Genomic DNA, 23,675 nt, shown 5'->3' on the forward strand with positions numbered 1-23,675 from the left:
GAGTATCACTAACATTAACAGGCAGCCAGCTGAGACTTTATAGCATTATGATGATGTTACACTATAATGGCTAAAGATTAAGATTAACCCCTTCAGTACTGAGGCACATTTTTACCTTGAGTTTTGGGTATGATTAATTGATTTTATTGAAATTAGGAAGGGTCTATGGAGGTCAGAAGATTAATGGCCACAGTATTGTAATCCCCACATAAGTTTCTGCAGCTGCATGAAATCACCAAATACTAAACAGAATAAACATGAAAACCTGTCATGGTGTTGAAGAGGTTAAGAGGTCACTAGGACACAGAAATAGAAAGGGTGAGCAAATATCAGAGCTGTGAACCGTTATGAGGCTTACACGTATATTATAAAGTTTAACATGAAGTAAAAGAACAAGAATCTCAAAGGTGATGAACTGCAAACGCAACACTCTAAGCCACAAAACCCATTTAAACCAACAAGCAAAGGAAACGCACTTAAACCTTTTCGTATTTCCACTTCTTTCTGAGGGGCGCCGGATAAACTATTGGGATAGAGCGGTCTTCTACTTCATCATCGTCCCGCAATAGAGTATCACCTGAAGGAGTTAATCACCACACCTGCCAAATGAATGTACGTGTAATCTGTTAGGGAGAGGAGCGACCAACACCGCTGAGTGACTGTGTTCCCTCCTCACCACCGAAACCAATCCCACTTTGGGTCTCGCAGGCTTTTGCTTACTGATTAAAGTCTCTCTCTCTCTCTCTCTCTCTCTCTCTCTCTCTCTCTCTCTCTCTCTCTCTCTCTCTCTCTCTCTGTCTTCTTCTTCTTTCTGCTTCTTTTCTCTTCTTCTTCTACCCAAACTTCCATCCTGTTTCCTTCCTCCTCTTGTAACTACACTTCACCTTCCTTTCCCAGGCAGGAGGCGGATACACGCTGGAGCAAAATTTATGACACCTGGGAGCGTGATGCAGATGTGAAAATAATTAGTTCCTGCTAAGGTATATTATTGTATACTATATTTTCTCCGAAGTATTTTTAGTTCACCTCCATCGATCGTGGTTGTTGTACGAGAGAGAGAGAGAGAGAGAGAGAGAGAGAGAGAGAGAGAGAGAGAGAGAGAGAGAGAGAGAGAGAGAGAGAGAGAGAGAGAGAGAGAGAGAGAGAGAGAGAGAGAGAGAGACGTAAGCTTATTATAGATTAGAGAAAAGTCAATGCTGGAGTAAAAGAAAATATAATAAGGAAGTGAGGTAGTGGCAGTAATCGTGGAGTAAATGACGAAGAAAGGAGATTGCAGACTCCATATTGTTCACATCATCACTAAAAGACGGAAAGAATGAAGGTAATATCACAGTGTCACCATCGAAACCTCTACTTGTTATCGTATCCAAATCATCGAAAAACGAACTGAAGAAAGAAATTATTTATCTAACCCTTCAGTACTACGACACATTTTTACGTTGAGAACTGTGTACGATTAGACCATTTTATTGACATTAGGATGGGTCTGTGAATGTAAGATGATTAATGGCCGCAGTCTTCACTATTTTAATCCTAACGTAAGTTTCTGAAGGTGTATAAAACGATCAAACAGTCAGCAGAATGAATATGAAAACGCGTCATGGTACTGAAGGGATTAAACACCTATAACTTTGTTTTTGATAGAGTTCAAAGTCAAACTAGTGAATGTTCTCGGGGTCTTCAGTATTTTCATGATTTTGGTGATTATTCAAAAAAGATTCTGACGTAAAAGTGGTTAACATTCTGCAGCCTTTAGGTACATTTGTCCTCAGTTATCAGTCATTCTCAAACATCTTTGTGATTATTAACTTAGTCTTGTTTTATTCCACATTTCTGCTTGTTTCTGTATTTGTTTTGCCTGTACTACAAATACGATCCTTTAACTTACCAAAATTTCACCGATTTCTGTATGTTTATTAACATTACAAAATCCGAGTTACTATAGCTTATATACCGACTATTCACTCATTTTACTATCATTTTAATTTTCAGTAGTTCATAGTTTCCTCTGCATAAGAACGTATTATTCTCAGCAAACTAACTCATACCATTATAATTAACGTTTTTTCTTCGAATATTTTCAGGCTTTTTTCTTCTAGTTTTCAAATTCTAATTATTACTAGAAATGTCAAAGGTTATGATTTTTTCAGTATATCGTTCTATTATATTTACTAATTCACATTTTATTCGGGTGTCAAGTATGTCTCTGTTTTAAACTCCAATTTCTATTTCTTAGATTTCCATAATTCCTATATTTTTTTTCCAATATCGCACCTTATTTTCTTTTTTAATCCATAATACCATACTGATCTATCCAATCTCTCTTTTAACCCGCAGCTTACATCATTATCCTTCCATCTTAACAACAACCCTCATCATTTTTCGCAGCCCATCTTCTCCATTCGTCCTTTCCTTGCCACCATCTCCCCAGCTCTCGAAACCTCTATTCCTCCACCATTCCACATTTCCTTCCAGTCTTCTCCCCTCAGAGACACGCGTTAATGAAGTCATCAGGTATTCAGAATCACGGACGAGGTCAATACCCCCCACAACCCACCCCCCCGGTTCATTGCGTATGTATGGGGCGTCAGAACCAGCAGATTTCCCCACCAACCTATACCAACCAAACCAGCCAACCCCACCACCGAACTGACCCCGTAACCAATAACAACAACCTATCTATAGCTTTATGACTCTCTCTCTCTCTCTCTCTCTCTCTCTCTCTCTCTCTCTCTCTCTGAAAAGTCACAACATTGATTACTCTTCGGCCAGCAATAAGTAAAGTCAAGACCACATTATAATGAGGTTAAAGATGTCTTAGTGAGCACATTTCCGAATTCTAATATTCCTCTGAAAAGGTTCAACTATATAGAGATGCGTTTTGGTTTCACAGACTGATATTCCATATTTTACTTTTATCTTGTTCGGCTATACTTAATCTACTACTAGTACTACTACTACTACTACTACTGCTACTACGACTACTGCTACTACTACTACTGCTACTACTACTATTACTACTACTACTACTACTACTACTACTACTACTACTACTACTTTTACTACTACTACTACTACTACTACTACTACTACTACTACTACTACTATTACTACTATTACTACTACTACTATTACTACTACTATTACTATTGACATCATTATCGTTATCATTATTGTTATAATAACAATTATTATTAATAATATAATTTCTACTATTTTTATTATTATTATTATTATTATTATTATTATTATTATTATCATTATTATTATTATTATTATTATTATTATTATTATTATTATTATTATTATTATTATTATTATTATTATTATTATTATTATTATCATTATTATTATTATCATTATCATTATCATCATTGTCTCTGAAAGGGCGTTCAGATCGCAATCTCTTTAAGTTACTAATTCAATATTGGCTTATAACTTTTTCCTGGTGAGAGAGGCACTGTCTCATAACCGTAGCCAGCACCATAGATCTTCGTTGTTGCGGGACATCAACTCGGTCAGCTTTCAAATATCCTGCATGCAGTGACACATTCAGCGAGTGTTCCTATATCAGCATGACTAACTGTTTTCATTTGAGAGAAACAACTATATCTATCCAGACCTAATCTCTCGATGAAACTTGACTCTTTACCAATGAAATCCAAAGAACACCATAAAGTACATCTCACAAATATATTAATTAATCTAGGTTTTATCAATACCTTCAACACTGGGACGCATCTTTATCGTGAGTTTTGGACATGATTGTACGATTTTATTAACATTAGGGTCTATGGAGGGCAGAAGAATATTGGCCAGAGTTTTCACTGTTTTAATCCCAGCAAAAGTATCTGACGCTGTATAAAATCACCAAATAGTAAGCAGAATAAATATGGAAACACGTCATGGTACTTGAATGGGTTAAACTCGTCATAACCTCATATATTGACATAACCGTATACATGATCTAAGACTAATACGTCACGCATATCAAATGTAGGCAAATTCATCACATCATTCAACAGAAACAGCGTCTCTCCATCTAGAACCTGAAGCAAATAAAACGCAGACAAGTACGAAACTCCAGTACCAGAGCCAAGGCTGCTTCAGTACCGCCACTTCATGATGGCGGGCGAGGCAGGAATGATGATTATACTTCCAAGGGAAGAGGAATCCCGTGATAAGCCTGCGTAATGTAAGAGATACATTTGTCCGGATGGGCTCAGCGGCAGTGGACGCAGCACGGCACCACCAACACCAGTACAAGAGAGAGAGAGAGAGAGAGAGAGAGAGAGAGAGAGAGAGAGAGAGAGAGAGAGAGAGAGTGTGTGTGTGTGTATCAGAGAAAAGACAGAAGAGGTAAAACAGTGAAGACAGCAGCAGTGAAGGCAGCAATAAAGAGATAAGCCGTAGAAAACCAGAATAACTAACGTGAAACCAGAAAAAAATAGCTTAAAGAAAAAAAAATCAAAACAAGGAAACGCCTCTCCCTTATGCCCTATATTTTTCCAACTGGGTGCCAAAAGAGTGTTTTTCTCCTCCCACATTCCTACCTTATTTTCCTCTCTGATGCTCTTTATTCACCCTGCATCAAACTTCCATCATAGGTATGTCATTACTCTTTAACTTCTCTTTCTATCAAACTCCCTTACTTCTTTCCCCATAGTCCCTCTCCTCCTCCCTCCCTACCTCACTTCCTGCCTCTCCTCGTCTAAGGTAAAAATCCTTTGGGCGTCACTCATGCGTGCTCTCCGAAGGGCACTCGTACAAGTCCGGGTGTTCATTAATTAACGTGTTGGAACCCTTGTGCCGCATAAAAAATAGCGGAACATTCATTAAAATACCCTGTGAATACCTGGATCTGATGTTACGTAGTGTTCAGAGGAGGAGCACTAGTCAACAAGGTTACTCAGGAGGATTGACTGCTTATTTTACATTTCTTAACTTTTCTTCTTCTTCTTCTTCTTCTTCTCCTTCTTCTTCTTCTTCTTCTTTTCTTCTTCTTATTCCACCTCCTCCTCCTCCTCCTCCTCCTCACAGAAAAATTTAGTTTTCCGAGTCTTCACTCATCGTGAAAATAAAGTGAACAGGTTTCTGTCTGTTTTTAAAAATTTCTTTTTAGCTGCGTGGGACTAAAAGCAATCTCTCTCTCTCTCTCTCTCTCTCTCTCTCTCTCTCTCTCTCTCTCTCTCTCTCTCTCTCTCTCGGATAACAAGAACAACAGCAACATCCTCGCTCATAAAGGAGACTCAACACCCGGCTAATCACATTACGCCGTGAATCAACCATATTCAGACTGGATTCAAAATTAGAGTTTATTCAACGTCCAGTCAATGGCGGCGCCTAATACCTAAACGAAGCAAAGCCCGGCCCATGGAGATGATGGCGGTGGTGGTGGTGGTGGTGGTGGTGGTGGTGGTGGTGGTGGTGGTGGTGGTGGTGGTGGTGGTGGTGGTGGTGGAGGTGGTGGTGGTGGTTGTCCTGTAATGAATTAATTAAGACCCCGGAAGAGACGAGGTGTTGGCTCTTCCTTCATAAAGACCTACAGTGTGTGAGTCTAGGCGGCAAAAAAAGGTGAACAATGGGAATGAAAAGTCTTTAAGATAGTTCGGCAGTGTCTCGCAAGGATGCTGGCCATTTCCTGTTGCTGCAACTGTTACTACACCTGCTTTGATTATCCCTGTTATCATTATTATTACTATTTGCTCTGATTATGCCTATCATTATTATTATTAGCAGTAGTACCATCATCATCATCATTATCATTATTATTATTATTATTATTATTATTATTATTATTATTATTATTATCACTATTATCATTATCATTATTGTTACTATTATGCCAGTGAGTATTTTTTTCATGTTCTCTACATATGATATAGGTTAGTAGATGAAACATTATTTTTCATTACTACTTGTTATTTGTACGTTTGCAGAGGCCGCAACATTGGTGGTAGTAGTAGTAGTAGTAGTTTAATAGCAATAATAGTAGTAGTGGTAGTGGAAGTAGTAGTAGTAGTAGTAGTAGTAGTAGTAGTAGTAGTAGTAGTAGTAGTAGTAGTAGTAGTAGTAGTAGTAGCAACAGTTGTAATAGTAGTAGTAGTAATAGTAGTAGTAATAGTAGTAGTAGTAGTAGTAGTAGTAGTAGTAGTAGTAGTAGTAGTAGTAGTAGTAGTAGTAGTAGTAGTAGTAGTAGTAGTAGTAGTAGTCTCTCTCTCTCTCTCTCTCTCTCTCTCTCTCTCTCTCTCTCTCTCTCTCTCTCTCTGTAACGCGTTCTACAGCCCCATCTTCGCCATAGGGACCTTTCCCCTGGTCCCAGAAAACAAAAAGAAAGAGTCTCCTCTACAGGGCGATCCTCCATTCCGACGCATTTCGTTTCAGACCCACTTCATATCCGGTTCACTCAGTTTCAGAAAGACTTAATTTCCGGCTAGTTTCGTTTTGGACCCACTGCCCCACACGCGCCGCCACCATATGCCCACATTCACGCACGGACGCACCCACCGGCAGCCTAAAGCGAAAGAAAATGGTCAACTTCCTGTTTCTGCGTACGTACTTTCGACCTTTATAACTTAACTTTGAATCTAATAATTACAAACGAAATGGCAAACCTAATAAGTATCAAAGTCCGTAACGTTGCATTTCATGTCGAAAAGACATATTTATCTTTTCGATACATGCTACGTACTTCTCAGATTGTACTTATATTGCACGTATCTGTGCTCGATCAAAATGTAGTGAACTAGGAATGACAGAAGTTTCTTGTGAGTGAATTACTTTTTTACAGTTCTTTTCATGGAAATGCAATTAACATCTTCAGTGACTGACATCAATCTGAAAGGTGAGTGAAGAATTGCCTTTCTGCAAGATTTAAGTACACCTCAACCAGCGTCCCCGTGAGCCATTAGCATTTCAAGTGGAAGACATGAGCAAGAGAAATGTGAGGGTGTTATCAGTGACCTATTGCTTTATTTGTTATTACCGTCGTTTGTTTTAACGTCTCAAAGTTACAAGAATTCGTGTTATTTACTATTATAGTTACTTATTTATTCTATCTCTTTTTTTTCGTATTTTCAGTTGATTGACTTCATGATGTACCACATGTCTCGTTTGAATTAAATGAAACAATCATAAAATATGAATAGGAAATACAAGAAGAAAGAAAGATCAGAATTTTAATATATATATATATATATATATATATATATATATATATATATATATATATATATATATATATATATATATATATATATATATATATATATATATATATATATATATATATATATATATATATATATATATATATATATATATATATATATATATATATATATATATATATATATATATATATATATATATATATATATATATATATATATATATATATATATATATATATATATATATATATATATATATATATATATACCGAAATCATGTTAATACCTACTGATTAGGATGCACGCCTGAGAGGACACTGTACACACGTGTGCTCGCCATTAATGGTGACAGGTTCACTTCAGCGGAAGTCAGTATCACCGGGAACAAAACGACAGCAGCAGCTTCACATTACACCATTTCTGAAGTACCAATTAGAACAATGAACCTCCATAATACATGACCTGGTTCATATAATTTGTCTCGGTAATGCGCGGAACAGAGGTACAGTGTGATGCTGGACACCTCAGCACAAGACTTGAATACCTCATCCTCGCTGCCACATTTAGTGTAGCTTGAACTATTGAACCAAAGAAGCGCCTTGAATGGAAAAAAAAAAGAAAAAAAAATATAGAAGAAAAAAAAAAGGCTACAATAAAAAGAAAGATTAATATCATTACCTAATCACACTTTATATTATACATGCAATAATGATAAAAAAAAAAGTCCCCACTCTGAAAAGACATGAATCAATCAACCCTAAAACACGCATTGAAAAAGCAGTCTCTACACGTAAAACAAAATGAATAAATATATATAAATAGATCTTAAAAGAAATGGAAGAAAAAAAAAATTCAAATATCATATGGAAGGAAAGAAACTACACTAAATGCATACAAAAAAATTGCCCCATACAAAAACCTAACAAAATAAGATCCAAATAAAAACCACAAATGCATCAAAATACAACAATATCAAAAACAGTAATTTACACCTATCAATAACCATCACAGCGTTATATATATATACAAGGAGAATTTTGAAATACTGATAGGAGGCCGTACGTAGAATTTTATTTATATTTGGTAAGAAACCTAAATGCTGCTCCACATTGACTAACATTTTTATTCTTTAAGACCGAAATAATTAGGGAAGGAATGTACGTAACTGAGGTGAGGCAGGAAGGAGAGAGGGAGGGAGTAGGGACAGTGAGGCGAGATTATGAAGCCTTAGTTAAAGTAAGTGTGTGTGTGTGTGTGTGTGTGTGTGTGTGTGTGTGTGTGTGTGTGTGTGTGTGTGTGTGTGTGTGTGTGTGTGTGTGTGTGTGTGTGTGTGTGTGTTTATGCAGGAGGGACAGCTGGCCAAGGATAACAGAATATGGGAAAAAAAGAAAAAGGCCCATTGTGTTGCCATTTCCCTAAAGACATGAGTGTAAAGCAAAATTCAGGGACAAATGTCTTAACGCCTCTCTCTTAAAAGAATTCAAGTCGTGTGTGTGTGTGTGTGTGTGTGTGTGTGTTCCTATACCTTCTACGGATATTATAAAGAAAATCGCGAGCAGGAACATGCGTTTCCATAACAACATTTTGATACACATTCTATTTATAAGTAGAAGTGACGTATCTAGTCAGAAAAAAATGAAGATAAAAAAAATATTCAAAAAACTCCTTTAATATTAACGTTCTGGGAGAAAAGGCGTACTAGCAACTCCCTCTTCCACTTTCTCAGTTTCTTTCTAGACCTAATTTCAATCCCAGGAAGTGAACAGCACCTCTTTTTTGAAGAGAAAACACACACACACACACACACACACACACACACACACACACACACACATACAGAGACTGCAGCAGATCAAACAAACAGTGAATTACACACACACACACACACACACACACACACACACACACACACACACGCGTAGTGTAGTGGTTAGCACGCTCGACTCACAATCGAGAGGGCCGGGTTCGAGTCCCGATAAGCGGCGAGGCAAATGGGCAAGCTTCTTAATGTGTGGCCTCTGTTCACCTAGCAGTAAATAGGTACGGGATGTAACTCGAGGGGTTGTGGCCTCGCTTTTCCGGTGTGTGTAGTGTGTTGATGTGGTCTCAGTCCTACCCGAAGCTCTGAGCTCGCTCCGTAATGGTTGGGTGACCAGCAGGCGACCGAGGTGAATTACACACACACACACACACACACACACACACACACACACACACACACACACACACACACACACACACCAAAAATTAATAAAAAGTGAATAAATAAAGAAAACTAGGGAAATTAGAAAAAAATAACTGAAATGACGATGAAGCGATTAGGCAAAGACAAAACAAAACTATACTCTTTGTAAGAACATGTGGAAGGGTGGTGAAGGGATACGCGGGCTGTTTTAATTATTTAGGAATGTCACGAATTAGAGAAGAATAAGAGTGAAAAGTGGCAAAAAAGATAATGCAAGGAGGAGGAGGAGGAGGAGGAGGAGGAGGAGGAGGAGGAGGAGGAGGAGGAGGAGAAGGAGGAGGAGAAGGAGGAGGTATATGGGGAAGAACCTCCTTACATGTTTTATCTAGAAAGCAATACCACTGTACATTAAATCGTTTCGTTGACACAAACAAAATAACAGAAACACAGATAAAAGAAAGAAGAAAAACAACAATGGAGCCACGTAGAGGGGAAAAAAAACAGGAAACAAAAAACAATACGTATACAGGGAAGGAAACAAACGAACAGGGGAAAAAAGAGAAGATAGGAAACACGAAAAAGTGAAAGAGTCAGATCCAAGGAGCAAGTCGGTAAAGTGTCGGAAAACTACAGACTTGCATGAGGAACGGAGGGAGAGGGAACGGCAGAGGAAGGCGAAGGATTGTTGGAGGGAATGTGGAAGGGAGACAAAAAAAAGAGAGAGGAGAAAGAGAGGAAGAAAAGAAATGAAAGAAAGACAGAGAGAAACAACAAGAAATCAAGCACGTAGAGAGAGAGAGAGAGAGAGAGTATAAGGACGAGGACACAGGGATGGATAGGGTTTCAGAGAGGATAAAAGGAAGCGAGGTGTGTGTTCATATTTCACATTCGCATCACGTTCCAATGTTTGGGTGAATTTCTTACGGCTGAAAAGTTATTACAGCCCTGAGGGAGCCCGTCTTGTCGTGCTTACGTCTGTTTGTTGGTCCACTGAGGTACCTTGATCCGGATTCTTAGGAAACTGGAGCTCGGGGAAGGGATGAAAGACAAGAAAAGGGTGGCTTGGGACGAGAGGGAGAGTGAGAGAGAGAGAGAGAGGGAAAGGAAGAAGAGGGGTGAGTTGTGCCAAAGCAAGTGATATGAATGGAGAGACGAATGAGGAAGGGAAAGGAGAGAGAGGAAAGCTACCGTTGATGTGAAAGGGAGGAAAAGGAGGGAACGAGCGGAAAGAGGGGCAGACAAGCTGTTGCGCGGCAGGTGGGAGGGATGGAGAGTGAAGGAGTTGGAGGATGAAAGGAGTGAAAGGAGATGAAAGTGGTTAAAACAGAATAGATGAGGAAGTGAAGTAGGGAATGTTCAGAATGAGAAACCTATGAAGTGAAGGAGAGGGAAGGTAAGTGGAGGAGGATTAAAGGAAAGAGGAATGTTAGATACTACAATTTCTGCCTCATAAACTGTTGAAAATAACCTTTAATTATTATGAAAGTTCAACGTGGTGTCAATCCTGTGTGTGTGTGTGTGTGTGTGTGTGTGTGTGTGTGTGTGTGTGTGTGTGTGTGTGTGTGTGTGTGTGTGTGTGTGTGTGTGTGTGTGTGTGTTTAGGCCTAAATACAATGGGTTGAGCCATTAATGTGCCGAAGTTTATTTGGGTCACAACAGAACAGCATTTCGACAAGTTATATTCCACCATCACTACCTACTTCTCTTTCTATACTTTGCCTTCCTCTTCCTCCTCCTCCTCCTCCTCCTCCTCCTCCTCATCATCATCATCATCATCATCATCATCATCATCATCATCATCATCATCATCATCATCATCATCATCGTCATCATCATCATCACTATCGTCATCGTCATCCTTTTCTCTTTATTTCCATTACTAAGCCTACATTTTCTTTCCTTTCCGTCACAATCAACACATGTGTTTTCTTTTTATTACACTAAACACATTTCGTCATATCGTTTTTCATTCTTTCTTTCTTCTCTCTCCTCCCGCGAAGATTCTATTCCCAGTGAAGAACAATCGCCGCCACCGCAAGTGCCGCTGACAACACTGCTCCTGAAAGTCTAGCCCAGTAATAGGTTACGTCTCATCCTCACACACGCCGTCTGTCACTCATGTCTCCGGTGAAGCCTTATATTTATCTTCCTTTAGAAATTTTACAATACGGTACAAAGACGTTGAAGTCCTCTACGTAGCAGGCGCATAAAAATCTTACTAAACCTCCATTCATGTGGTAGTGATTAGCATAGCATCCTGGGACACGAGATGAAAACCGTTCCAAGTTATTTTTTTTCTTGTTCGTTCCTTCTTTCATTCCTATCTCTTTCTTGTGAGTTTCCCTACCAAAAGGGTAAACTTAGATTCAGACGCTTTTCTGACATCCTCTACTTACGAGAGCAAACTATATACACACTTTACAGTTCTAAACATTTCAGCGCCATTGTCTAAGTTCTCTTCAAGGATAAAAACAAATAAGAAACATAAAAGCTTAATCAACATGTTCTGGACTTCACAAATGATAGTCACGAAAACGATAAAGTGATGTCATTATCTGTTCTTTATCTTTCTCTTCTGACACGATCAAATGACGATGATGAACAGAAGAAAAGTATCACGATAGGGGAAAGACAGTAAAGGACGTAGAAAGAGAGAGAGAGAGAGAGAGAGAGAGAGAGAGAGAGAGAGAGAGAGAGAGAGAGAGAGAGAGAGAGAGAGAGAGAGAGAGAGAGAGAGAGAGAGAGAGAGAGAGAGAGAGAGAGAGAGAGAGAGAGAGTAATTGACAGAAGACTGATGAAAGATGAGGGAAGGAGAAAATGGAAAGGGAAGATCTACACAGGAAGAAGAGTAACAGAAGAAAGACTAGAGAAAGACCGCCTTCAGCGTTCATCTTAACAGTACCTCCCAGTCCCCACTTTCACGCAGCGGCCGCGTCAGGAGGTCGGCTTTTCCATCACGCCAACACTTGCTCGTGACACTTCGTTAGCGTGAGATGCCCCGTGTAGCACAGAAGGCCTTTTTTATCTAGTTTTTTCCTCCCTCAATAGTGATATGAAACTCTGCGTTATAACAGCTGGAGCTCGACTGTCGACTGTCAAACTGTAACTCACAGTGACTCAGTGTGTAAATTGGAAAAAAAATCAAGACAAAGTACGACGTGAAGAAAGCATGGTGAGATATGTTCCTTGATGTGACGGTACAATTACATCCTGTCAGTGCTAACTTGAATGCTTCTTTCCTCTTGTTTTGCATTTTTCTAACACAATATTCACTCATCTATATTTCATTGTTCTTTCTAACAGTATATGGAAATCTCACCATTGTTATACTAAATATCTTTTGTGTAATTTTTCTAACACATTTTTCACACTCCTATATATACGAGTATATCTACGTTTCTTCTAACATTAAATGACAATTACCACTATTAACAACTTAAATATCATTTATAAATTTTTATCTGCAGGATTTAACACTCTATCATTGATACATACATGTGTACTGAACATTTCTTTTAACAACTCTTTCACCTTCTCCTAATGTTAAATAAATCTTCTACATTTGCTCCAACATTACGATAAATTAATGTCAATCAATTCTACCTTAATTACCTCTAGTATTTCCTCTGATTATTCAAATGCATAATACATCACTGAATAAAGAACGAAATAAGGTCAATTTTAATGATACTGATAAGAACAATAACGCCTCTTCATTCTGTTAAAACTCTTTCTTCTCCCAGATCTCGAGTGAAGGTTCTGGAGTTCACCCATTGAATGAATACGTCTTCCTTTTTACCTTCCGACTTAGAGTAAATTTTCTTTAGAGAACTTAATTAACAAAGTTTTCAGCTACAAAGAGGTAGAAATATTTTTCCTATTTATGGTTGTTTCCATTTACCCAAAGACTGAACATTAAATAATAACGCTCCCTCCTTGCAAATCCCTCTATTCTTTTCTATTTACTTCGACGCTTATTTTCTCCTTCAACTGCAAAACAAATTTTAAGAGAACAAAATCTTCCTGCATTACTCCCTCATTTATTTCGCACGTTTGCCGCCGAGGCACACAATGCTTCCCCCTTTACCTAATCTGCTGAATTTTCCAACCCTTCTTTTATTTTAATTTACCTTTACACGAAAACTTGCATGAACTCTCTCTCTCTCTCTCTCTCTCTCTCTCTCTCTCTCTCTCTCTATGTTCACAACACATGTATGCATCACAGGAGCACCTCAACTCCATTAACGACAGGTGAAAGACAGGGGCGGGGAACAAATGGGCGTGAGCATGAGATAGAAGAGAGAGAGAGAGAGAGAGAGAGAGAGAGAGAGAGAGAGAGAGAGAGAGAGAGAGAGAGAAAGGAGCGGAGAGGGAATAAGGAGTGCGTGAGGCAAGGGAAGTGCAATGTGGATGGATGAGAGGAAGGAAAGACTGTGGGGGAAGATGAAGGAGACTGAGGTAAAGGTGAAGGAAGGGGAGCGGTGCAGCTGGAGTGAGAATAAAAGAAAGGGAACGAACAGAAAAGAAAAAAAGTGCCTCGCGAAAAGGAAAAGAGGTGATGGATTGTAAAGGGAAAAAGGAAAGAAAGTGAATACGAAAGAATGTAAGGCTTAATGAGATGCGAGAAATTAAATCTAGTGGAGGTTTATATAAAAGAACGATAGAAAATAAGGAAAAGAAGACAAAACAACAGGAATAAAATGCTAGTTTATAGAAAAGAACGATAGAAAATAAGGGAAAGAGGACAAAACGACAGGAATAAAATGCTAGTTTATAATTTACTTTTCTTTTTATAACTACTCTGAGCCAAAATTCATAGGCTCCTAATATTCTTCCCAAAAATCTATTAACTTTGGTGTTGAACAAGGTGTCGTATTGCAGTACACACATTTTCCATACCAACACATGAACACAATGAAAGCAGCAAAAGAGAGAACAGGAGCCAAACTAAAATACGGGAAAAAAAGGTAATAAACGGAAAATATTGAGCAAGAAAGAAGGAAGAGAAAGGACTGAAGAGGAAGAGGAAGAGGAGGAGGAGGAGAAGGAGGAGGACGAGGAAGATGAAGAAAAAAAAAAGAAGAAAAAAAAGATGAGTAATGGAAGGAAGAAGCGAGAGAAAGGTGCAAAGCGGCGAAGGGGGAAAGGGTTAATACAGCAGGGATGAGGTGCGAGCGTGGCTTAAGGTGGTGTACTAATAATTCTAAAAGCCCGCCGGAGTGAATTAATAGTCAGCCAGCTGCATGGACGCGTCGGAACCAGCTGTTACTCGGCCTGCTGATATATTACGTAAAGGAACAACAGGGCGTTAGTATGTTTTAGTAGATTAATTTACGGACAAAGGCTACTTAACGCTGGCACACCCATCACTCTTCACCCACTTAAATTCTATCTCACTAAGCAGACCTTCATGCCATTTTCCTTACTCATCCATTAAGTGAGTGCGAAATGGTAGATTAACATTAGCTAAAACAGCTTTAGCATACAAATGGAAATTAAAACGAATGTGATAATAATTACGATATGAAATGCGATGATGGGAAATAAAAATAAGTGGAAAGCATTGCAACTATAAATGTAACAAGAAATGATTGTAATAGTTATATCGTGGCTGTAATTTCAAGTACGATATTCATGTTGATATTCAAAACAGACGACGTGAAATCTACAAGAAATATGAACATTCTTGATCTCCTATAGCTCACGTAAATTCCCGTGAAAAGCCCACATGGTATAAATAAGAAAAAAAAAACTATTATAGATAAAGTAATGAATGTCCTTCCAGAATAATCATAACCAATAATCAAAATAAAGGAGGATGCATGACGTAACACGATGGATATGCCGACCTATAACACCTACCTGTTCGTAGCGGCTACAATGAAATCTCTGCTAATGGTTATTCTCTCTCTCTCTCTCTCTCTCTCTCTCTCTCTCTCTCTCTCTCTCTCTCTCTCTCTCTCTCTCTCTCTCTCGAATCGTCAGTCCCCAGTGAGCGAATGTTAGGGAATATTAAAGTGCCCGGGAGAGGGATTCAATTAGGTTATTTTCTCTCTCTCTCTCTCCGCTGCGGACCAATCACTTTGTTCTTTGTACATTGTGTGGCGTGACGGTGCCCTTTCTGCCCTGCGTCCTGCATACTGGAATGTATCACTGCATTAACGTGGACACCATTGCCGGGACGATATATGTCACCCCTTCTCTCGTCGTTATTACCATCATTGTTATTATTATTATTATTATAATTATTATTATTATTGTTATTATTATTTTCATTATTTTTTTATTATTACTATTATTGTCATTATTATTATTATCATTATTATTATATATTATTATTATTATTATTATTATTATTATTATTATTATTACTGATAGATATTATTATCATTATTATTATTATTATTATTATTATTATTATTATTATTACTATTATTATTATTATTATTATTATTATCATTATTATTATTTTTATTATTATCATTTTCATTAATATTATCATTATTATCATCATTATTATTATTATCATCATAATTATTATATATTATTATTATTATTATTATTATTATTATTATTATTATTTTTATTATTATTGTTATTGTTATTTTCATCATTATTAGGTATTATTATCATTATTATTATTATTATTATTATTAATATTATTATTATTATTATCATTATTATCATTATTTGTATTTTGACTGATTCATTAATTTCATAAAGCGTGAAATTCCGTAAGATAACATCAACGTTTCCCTTTCATTTGTCAGGCGTCAGAATTAAAAAGGTCTCAACATTCCTGTTATTTTACATCTGAAAAAGACACAATACGAGAGAAAAAAAAAATAAATAAAACTGAAAATAATGGCGCTTACCTGAAAAGCCAAACGCCTCTCCCCTATATTCACGTTCAACTTTCTCACTGTGGCGCATACCTGTCCACCCCTACCCACTATTTCACAGCTGACAAAGGGTAGGTGCCCAAAGATCAAGGGAATGTGTCCCGTGCTGTTTTTATTTTCCTTTTCTCTCCAGCTCTTTCCAAACCTCACTGACAGGTATAGTTAAAAGAGAAAAAAATCCTGTTACTTGTTACGGCAGTACGTCGCCCCTCAGGCATTTTGCACTTTTCTCCCTCCCTCTTGCCCTGCACGGGGTGTCGAGTCAAAAGTGGCGTTGCGAACTAAAAACTTTGTACCGACATGCCCAGTGATTGAACTGGTCACGTAAATACTGTCCCGCTCTGCAGCTGCACCCACACACGCACGCACGCACACACACACACACACACACACACACACACACACACACACACACACACACACACACACACACACACACACACACACACACACACACAAGGACACAGACAGAACCATACCTTGTCCTCATCGAATAGTTTAGCATCCGTGGAGAAAAAAAATCTATTTTCACCTGTCAGTATCAGTAAAAGAGAAAGAAAATACACAAAAGAAAAATTTCATATATATATATATATATATATATATATATATATATATATATATATATATATATATATATATATATATATATATATATATATATATATATATATATATATATATATATATATATATATATATATATATATATATATATATATATATATATATATATATATATATATATATATATATATATATATATATATATATATATATATGTTACACCCGTTTGTGAAATTGCCCATTTCATGAAATGGGCAAACCCAATTCATGAAATGAACCTAACCTAACCTAACCAACCTGACAACCTAACTAACCATTTCATGAAATGGCCTCTCCATTGCACATTTCATGAATTGGGTTAGGTTAGGTTAGGTTAGGTTAGAATTAGTTAGTTAGGTTAGATAGGTTAGGATAGGTTAGGTTAGGTTAGGTTAGGTTAGGTTCATTTCATGAATTGGGTTTGCCCATTTCATGAAATGGGCAATTCACAAACGGGTGTGTAACATATATATATATATATATATATATATATATATATATATATATATATATATATATATATATATACACTCTACTAGAGGTGATGTGCATCTGTCTGCTTACAACAACTACCATCACTCCAGTCAGAACAGAAAACAAATAAAGTTAAAAACAAAATCAAAAGGAAGTTAGGAAAAGAAGCGCCTTTTATGACTAAACATTCCAACCTCCACACACACACACACACACACACACACACACACACACACACACACACACACACACACACACACACACACACACACACACACACACACACACACACACACACACACACACACACACACACACACACACACACACACACACACACACACACACACACACAAAACAAAAAAAAAAAAAAAAAGGAAAAAGCTTAACCCCAACTCACAGGGACCGTTCCTAAGCGACTTTAATACCTGCAGCGTTATCGCATTCCCCGGCAAGATAAAAGTGAGCCACATTATCCCAAACACATAAATAGACTCTTATCGGAGCCTAACACCAGATGGCAGACACCCTATGTTCCATCGCTTAGTCTCTGCTGCTGCTGCTGTGGCTGCTGTTTGCCTTATTCGCCTGAGAGAGAGAGAGAGAGAGAGAGAGAGAGAGAGAGAGAGAGAGAGAGAGAGAGAGAGAGAGAGAAAATTATGAACTAATTGGTAGCTTATTTTTGCACATTTTTATACAGGCATCTTTACAGGTTCACTCAATTCAGTAATGTCTTTTAATCTTATATTCATAGGAAAGACCTGATGAAGGTTGTAACGTAGCCAAACTCTTCAGTATTTATCAAATTCCGACAGTGAATTTTCATGTGGAACAGGAAAACGTAAAGGTGTCTGCTACTTTCCGTCATTTCCCTTTATTCATCTCCAAAGTTGTTGTTGGTATCTATAGTTATGATATATTGAAAAAGTTCTTTTAGCTTCTAAAGAAAGGAAGGGGGGAAGAACAAAAGACTGCGAAGGGAAGATGCAAGAGAGGCCAAGGGATAGGGAGCAACGGGGAAGGAGAGATATGAGAGGAGAAAAATCTATTAATTAGAATTAACTGTAAGGCTGCCTGCACTAGCTAGAGTAATGGGAAGAAAAATGTAGTAGCACCAGCAGCACCAGCAGGATAAGGAGCGGAGGCATTAGTGGCAGTGTAAAAATTCACACGTAGGAGGAAACATCTCGTGCGGTATTAGTAATGCCATATTAGTTCTATAAGTATATTTAATTAGCTAGTGGTAGTAGTGGGAGAAATTATTAAAGTAGCATGATGTGTGTATTCCTCTCAAACACGTTAATTTTCCCCCATAATACAGGGTCCATAACGCCCGCTGCCCTTCATGCCCGTAAACTAGCCACTGTACCTTTACTTCAAATTCCTGGCAATATGGAATAACAACGCATATACATGAATTATTACAAGCTCGTATTGTTTTAGAGACGGGGAGGGCAGAGTACGGGACGGTAGTGGTGGTGGTGGAGGTACAGAGGCCGGAAGATAGGCGAAGTGAAAGGAGCGGCGAGAGGGAAGGATGAGAAAAACGAAAGTTAATAGAGAAGGTTGAAGGTAGACAAAGGGAAACGAATAGTAGGAAGGAGGTATAGGACACAATGAAGGTAGGGGATAAGCACTAATGGCTATTTGTCATTGTTGGCTTGTTTGTAGTAAATCTGAAGGGCTAATAGAAGGAACATATAACTGTATGTGTGCAAGTAAAAGGAAGGTATTGTGAAAGTTAGTATTGTAAGAGACGAAGTAAGGAAGGGACGTGAAATGGAGAGTAACGAGTGATAACAAGCGAAGGAGATTATTTGGGGAGGGATGGGAGGAGATTCCAACGAGAACAATAATTTATATATTTTCAAATGACAATACTTAAAACTTTCCTCCTTGGCCAATGATAAATACTTCATGCAAATCGGTGTTGTCTTACATTGCCGCCAAACTTTACAATCATCGAAAAAATAAAAGTTGAGATAAAAGTCGCCGTGGGAGGGCGGAAGCTAACTCCAACTCGAACCTCCAGATGGCGCTCGCTACCCTCTAAAAACTTTTAAATGAAACACGTCCTTTCCTTTGTACAGCATCCAAAATTACACGTTCCACTTATCTTGGCCAACAAAATACAACCACGCAAAGTTTCCCCAAGTCAAGGAAGAGCTGCTTGGGGTCAGGCCAAGCAATTGCTCCTACGCCAGGCACACCAACTACCAACACACCGCCACCGCCACCACTGTTCCCGCCGCAGCGATACCGGTGTTGCGATTGGTTGTTCAATGACACAATTACCTGTTTTAAGCTTATTTCTAGTGTTATACTACTGAAATAGTTGGACTGCACTTACTTTGGCTTTCGTAAACGGTATGTTGTGCTGTGTTTGTTCCTTAGAGCAGCGTAGCGAAGTGATGGAGATGATAGCCAGCGGCACTCCAGTGCTTCGAGAAATTGCACTGCGGTGAGTAACATTTCCTCTTTCATTGTCCTTAATTAGTCTCTTTTTCCATGTATTCCTGGTTCTCTATGTCACTCGTTCTTCATCATTATACCGAGAACTTGCCTCCGGTAACGCTAAATGCTTAAATAACAAAATATTAACGGCAGAGTCCACTCACTCGAGTACCTGTAACATGTGCGCAGTTGCGCAGCTCCTTTCTCATCTCGCCTTCCTCCCAGTGTTGCCAACCCCTACAGACTACTTCGCCCTACACAGACACTGAAATTGCCCTACATTTTCCTTCATTGCCCTACGATTCAGGATGAATCATGAAAATATCTCGATATTAGTTATAATTCTTACCTGTAGCCATACATCTCTAAACTTTTGCTTCCTGGGAGTCTCCTTTTCTTGTTTATCTAGCTCCCCGCGGTACTGTCTTTTCTTTTTGGGCGTAGAAGGGGAATCAGCCATACTATCACTATGTTTTCCTGTTAACACAGTCCTAAATAAAGGGCTACACATGCATAATGCCGTTAATACAGTCCAGTTCCAAAGAAGACGGCAGCATGCTCACATGTACACAGTAGACCTGTCCTGCTCCTGTTTATCAAGGGATATATTCGTCGTCTCAGACTCGTCTGGCTTGTGATTGGCTCTCTCCTTTAAACGGGCCAATCACAAGGGGCTGTCAGATTTATGAGAAGCATTTTATGTTATGACTTGTGACTTATTATTTATTGTTGAAGAAGTTTTTTTGTTACATAGTAGAGGGTAATAGAATTTTTTTTAAATTAGTACCTTTTTTTTAGCATATTTCCTTTCCGTTTACATAATTAATCTTTTGATGCAAAATAATTATCACTCATACCAAGAAATCGTAATTGCCCTACGTTTTGCTCAAATTTTGTAAAATTGCCCTACCGCCCTACAGACCAGGATATGAGGCTAAATTGCCCTACGCGTAGGGCAATTGCCCTACGGTTGGCAACACTGCTTCCTCCCGCACTTAAGTGTCATGTACGCCGCCTGTTGTTTGTGACGTAACGGTATTTAATTAACTTCTCATGTTGCTGCCTCGCTTATTGACTCATTTATTTATTCATTTAATTATGTATTCATTAGCTTTATTCGATTTTGATACACACCGTATATGATAATATCTTTTGTCTTATTTATCGCCATTATCATCGACATCTTTTCTATCACCACCACCACCACCACCACCATCATCATCATCATCATCATCATCATCATCATCATCATCATTTTTTTTTTTTCCTCTCTCCTCCCCGGGAAGTCACATGGTCGTGTCGGCGGTGCCTCATTCTTTGGTTACTTTAGGGTTCGATGCCTCTCGACTCCATGGACAAGTGAATCCTCTCACAGACCCATACGACCTACGGCGCCTTTCTCTCTCTCTCTCTCTCTCTCTCTCTCTCTCTCTCTCTCTCTCTCTCTTATACAAAAATTACGTTAGTTTTTTTTTAAATTCAAACTTAATTTCGTTTTGAAGACAGGCAAGGAGGATGTATGAATTACGAATAGTTTATGCGGTACTTTTAGCCAACTATGATTCAATAAACTTACTTATTTTATTAGTAAATATAAATACGTAAATGAGTTGATAGGTAAAACTTGATAAAGTATAAACTTATAACAGAGACCTAACTAAGACATTCAAACTTGAGTGTTACCTAGGCCATATTGAAAAAAAAAAAAAAAAAAACATGCCCGCTTCTGTATTTTCTACCTTTATTTGGTCTGTCTCCTCATTACTTTTAATGTTTCCTTCTACCTCTAATGTATATTTTCAGCCTTTGGTTACCTATATTCTGAGCTCCTTTCAATAAACTTTTAATTATCATTATTATTTTATTATTAAACACACACACACACACACACACACACACACACACACACACACACACACACACACACACACACACACACATTTTCTAATTATTTTTACGCACTAACATCATTCGCTGAGAATCTGGACTTCTTGATTGATCTCCTTAGCTTTACATGTGCCTCGTACACACAGACATGAACAGCATAAATCAAAGGTAAGATAGGTTCCTCACAAATCCTTTATCTCTATTGTACTCGTAGAGACGTGTTAGCCCGTAAAGGTCAGTGTTGCCTGCTATCTTCTGTAGTCGATCTAGTCATTCCTTGCTGCTCCTTATAAGTTTTCAAGATAATTTCCTTCAAAGTTCGTACCCAACTCAGCCTTGAAATGTTGCTCAGTGCAAGAAAAGAAATCCTCTGAGTGAGCAGCAAAACAAACAGTGAAGTTTGGATGATAAAGATTTATACGTGAACCGCTTTAATTAAGGCCAAAGTATATGTATTAATCTCTCTCTCTCTCTCTCTCTCTCTCTCTCTCTCTCTCTCTCTCTCTCTCTCTCTCTCTCTCTCTCTCTCTCTATTGGTCCCTTATGCAATACAATCATATTCTGTGTTGAAACAATACAGACGCGCAACACATGCAGGTATTGTACTGAATAGAGTTGCATCCATTATTATATCCTATTTTTTCCTCTTAAATAAGTAACAAAGACTCGTTGATTACTTTCCATCACCGAATTATTATTATTGCTCTTTCAAATGGCATGAAAACATGAGGGTGAAAATAGTCTTTCTCATGTAGATTATTGTTAGCATTACCGTATTATTGTTGTTTCTGCTGCTGCTTCCATTGTTGTTCTTCTTTTTGTTGTTGTTGGTGATGATGATGTTTTTGTTGTTGTTGCCGGTGATGCCGCTTTTGTTTTTATTATTGTGTCATCGTTAACATAATTGCTTTACACAGCATTCTCTCAGTGTTTGTAATGCCTTCCGTTTCGTCACTGTGATTGTGCCTACCAAGAATGTGATTGCAACACACACACACACACACACACACACACACACACACACACACACATTGCCAGCGAGCCAAATGTGTAAACTGTATATATAATCCACGTACTTATACGCAAGATTACTCCAGCTGGACTGCGGATTGCATCTGTTCCAGCGAACCCTGAATAATTCTTTGCAAACTGGATTTTTTTTCTCACTCATTTGGCTTCAGCGACTGGTGTGTAGGCGGCGACGCGAGAGAGAGAGAGAGAGAGAGAGAGAGAGAGAGAGAGAGAGAGAGAGAGAGAGAATTAATCATGAACGTGTCAATTTACCAACTTTTATTTATTTATTTTTCATTTGCCATTTTTCCCCGCAGCGTCCGTATCTACTCACCTCCACTCGGGAAATACAGTGAAATACAGTGTGAGACTCACCGGAACGCGGACCACTGAGGTGTTACTGTATCTTTGCCTTGAAGGGGTGAGTGTTGCATTGTCTTATTGTGTCTTTATAATGTGTACCGTGTTCTAAGGTGTATTTTTAGCGAGAGGATTCAAAAGGTCGCTGTGTGTGTGTGTGTGTGTGTGTGTGTGTGTGTGTGTGTGTGTGTGTGTGTGTGTGTGTGTGTGTGTGTGTGAGAGAGAGAGAGAGAGAGAGAGAGAGAGAGAGAGAGACGCAGTTATATTTGTGAAAGGGAAGTTTGCAGTTCCATAAAAATATTAATCCAGTTGTTTTTCCAACTGTATATTCTAGACATGCATTTATCTCTTCTTTCCTCCATGATGTAAATTTAGTTTTATTTTTCTGTTTTATCTGTGTCGGTAATCTATTTATTGTCGCCATTCCCTTCTCTTCTTCTTCCAACTCCAACCCGTGGACACATTCGAAAACCGGCGCGCGCATGAAGGCGGAAAACCTGTTTCTGGTTGTCGTAATTCCTCGAGTAATTTTCCGCGTCGACCTTGCACTGCCGCTTCCCTGAGCCACCAGCGTTGGCTTTCTCCTATTACCCCAGCAAGCAGACGCCCGCAGTGGCCATCAAC

The 23,675-nt window shown here is 38.3% G+C and overlaps 1 long non-coding RNA gene across 1 annotated transcript in view; it reads right to left on the reverse strand.

Annotated features, from left to right (window-relative positions):
• Positions 1 to 19,971, reverse strand: part of LOC123513072 — a 222,167-nt gene extending 202,196 nt beyond the window's left edge. The window contains exon 1 of the long non-coding RNA XR_006677254.1: positions 19,690 to 19,971. This is a non-coding gene — a long non-coding RNA (uncharacterized LOC123513072). The remainder of the gene's footprint in view (positions 1 to 19,689) is intronic.
• Positions 19,972 to 23,675: the final 3,704 nt, after the last annotated feature.

Source organism: Portunus trituberculatus, chromosome 35 (assembly GCF_017591435.1).
Source record: "Portunus trituberculatus isolate SZX2019 chromosome 35, ASM1759143v1, whole genome shotgun sequence".
In the NCBI taxonomy this organism is placed as follows: Eukaryota; Metazoa; Arthropoda; class Malacostraca; order Decapoda; family Portunidae; genus Portunus; species Portunus trituberculatus.